Genomic DNA, 2,310 nt, shown 5'->3' on the forward strand with positions numbered 1-2,310 from the left:
TAATGAGCTACAGAACTGCATATTTATAAACTCTGATTTTAAAATATTGAAGTTTTTATAACAGTTTCTAGAATTCTACTCAATTTCATCAAACACAGTTAGAAACGTGAATTTATTTGTTTATGTTATAATACTTATNTTATAAAAAATCAATTTCGATTAATTATTCTAAAATTTAATGAGCTAGAGAACTGCATATTTATAAACTCTGATTCTAAAATATTGAAGTTTTTATAACAGTTTCTAGAATTCTACTCAATTTCCAACACAGAAACGTGAATTTATTTGTTTATGTTATAATACTTATGACCCATCCTTAAATAAAAAATTTACGAAAAATATCTAGCATGAAAACCATTGTGAATATTCCAAATTCGATATATTCTTAATTCGATGCCGGAGTCTATATATTACGTTTCAATAAATTTAATACAATTTAACGCTGAGTTATCACAAATAAGCATTCAATATATCACCGGTTTTCTCATTTTTTTAAACGATTTAGTTTAGAGTTTTAATTAAAAGTATCCCGGAAATACCCATTATAGTACATAACAAATGTACATAAATTATTTTTAAGAATAACGGGTTTAGAATATGAAGGAATAACTGACACTTTATGTTCCTAATTTTAAAGCACAGTTTGCCTGAAAAAGTAAATTAGTGCAAAATAAATNTCCGGAAATACCCATTATACAAAACAAATGTACATAAATTATTTTTAAGAATAACGGGTTTAGAATATGAAGGAATAACTGACACTTTATGTTCCTAATTTTAAAGCACAGTTTGCCTGAAAAAGTAAATTAGTGCAAAATAAATAGCTATTTAAACATAAAATGAAGTATTTTTTATTTACAAAATTGTATGCATGCTTATTTAAAGAAAAGGCTCTATACTATACTTCTTAGAACCAGCTCAAAACTGACCAAATTTTTTCTAGCCCGGAGGTAACCCTTTTTGAACTATCTAGGAACTGNCATTTTTTCTAGCCCGGAGGTAACCCTTTTTAAACTATCTAGGAACTGTTGTTATATGAACTGTCTCAGAGCCATCTAAGCCAGAGTCCTCTTAGGACAAGTTCAAAAGTTCTTCAGAGGGCGACAATTGTCACTTCGTAGGACATCGCCATGTTAAAGAAGACAGTTGAAAGCATTGGCGCGTATTCATAGTCCGCAACTAAGTCGAAACTAACAAAGTTGCAACTTAAATTTAAGTACCAACTTAAAATTCACTTCTATTCATAGTCGCATTTCAGACTTCTACTAAGTAGTTTCGACTTAGTTTACGATATAACAAAAACAGCTGTTGTAGGTATGTGCAATGTGAAAATATATCGAAATTTCGTTTTTACGATATATCAAAAAACAGCATTTTTATTGAATTAATAATTTAAATTTTGATCGTTTTAAACGACATTTTAATTTTCAANACGATATATCAAAAAACAACATTTTTATTGAATAAATTAAATTTTGATCATTTTAAACGACATTTTAATTTTCAATGTATACTTTTCCAAAAGAAAATGGTTATAATTTCGTTTTAAAAGTGTAAACTAAGCAGTAAAACCGCAGTGTTATGAAGTCGGTGTTTATCGATAGTACGCTGTAAAACAAACAAACACATATCTAAACGATGTGTATTAATTTATTTAAAAGAAAACAAGAGGTTCACGATGGCTGCGGAATTGCTGAAAGTAAGTTAAGTTAAATGACAAGTCATTAATAAATTTTAACAAGTTTTATGTTTTCATTACAGAGAGAGCGTGAGGCGAATTGGTCCCATGAGGGAAAAAGACTGCTTCCGTGAAGTTATAAAGCCTTTGTTATAAAATTTACTATACTTCTTTATACAAATTACGAAATAAATTGACCATGAACAGCACCGTGCATATCGATAAAAAAGCGCTGCAGAACCTAGATGTGAGTGAGTGTAACTCAATTTCATTTATAAAAATCTTAAGTCTGGTTCAGTCTCGTTACTTTAAAATTCACTAATAAAAATCGTTATACTAATAGAACCATATCTATCTTAGTTCAGGTATATCAAAGGATCACTTTCTGGATTCGATTGGTCTTTTTTTATTTGCTCCATAAGTTGCTGTTTTTTTAATTCATGGAGTTCAATCATATGCTCCATTTGTAATGAATGGAGTTTTTTTTCGTGCTTTACTTTCAGCTCATGCATTTCTTCGCTTTGCTCTGCTTCCTTTTGGATTTGCTTTCGCCTTNTTTTTTTTCGTGCTTTACTTTCAGCTCATGCATTTCTTCGCTTTGCTCTGCTTCCTTTTGGATTTGCTTTCGCCTT

The 2,310-nt window shown here is 29.6% G+C and overlaps 1 long non-coding RNA gene across 1 annotated transcript; it reads left to right on the forward strand.

Moving 5' to 3' along the window:
* The first annotated feature begins 1,613 nt into the window (after nt 1–1,613).
* On the forward strand, nt 1,614–1,884 carry LOC108354468 (uncharacterized). The gene is made up of 2 exons (XR_001846508.1): nt 1,614–1,699; nt 1,762–1,884. It is a non-coding gene; the product is annotated as an uncharacterized LOC108354468 (long non-coding RNA).
* Nucleotides 1,885–2,310: the final 426 nt, after the last annotated feature.

The sequence above is a fragment of the Rhagoletis zephyria genome, unplaced genomic scaffold (assembly GCF_001687245.7).
Source record: "Rhagoletis zephyria isolate East Lansing unplaced genomic scaffold, Rhagoletis_zephyria_1.1 Rzeph_scaffold_36185, whole genome shotgun sequence".
NCBI lineage: Eukaryota > Metazoa > Arthropoda > Insecta > Diptera > Tephritidae > Rhagoletis > Rhagoletis zephyria.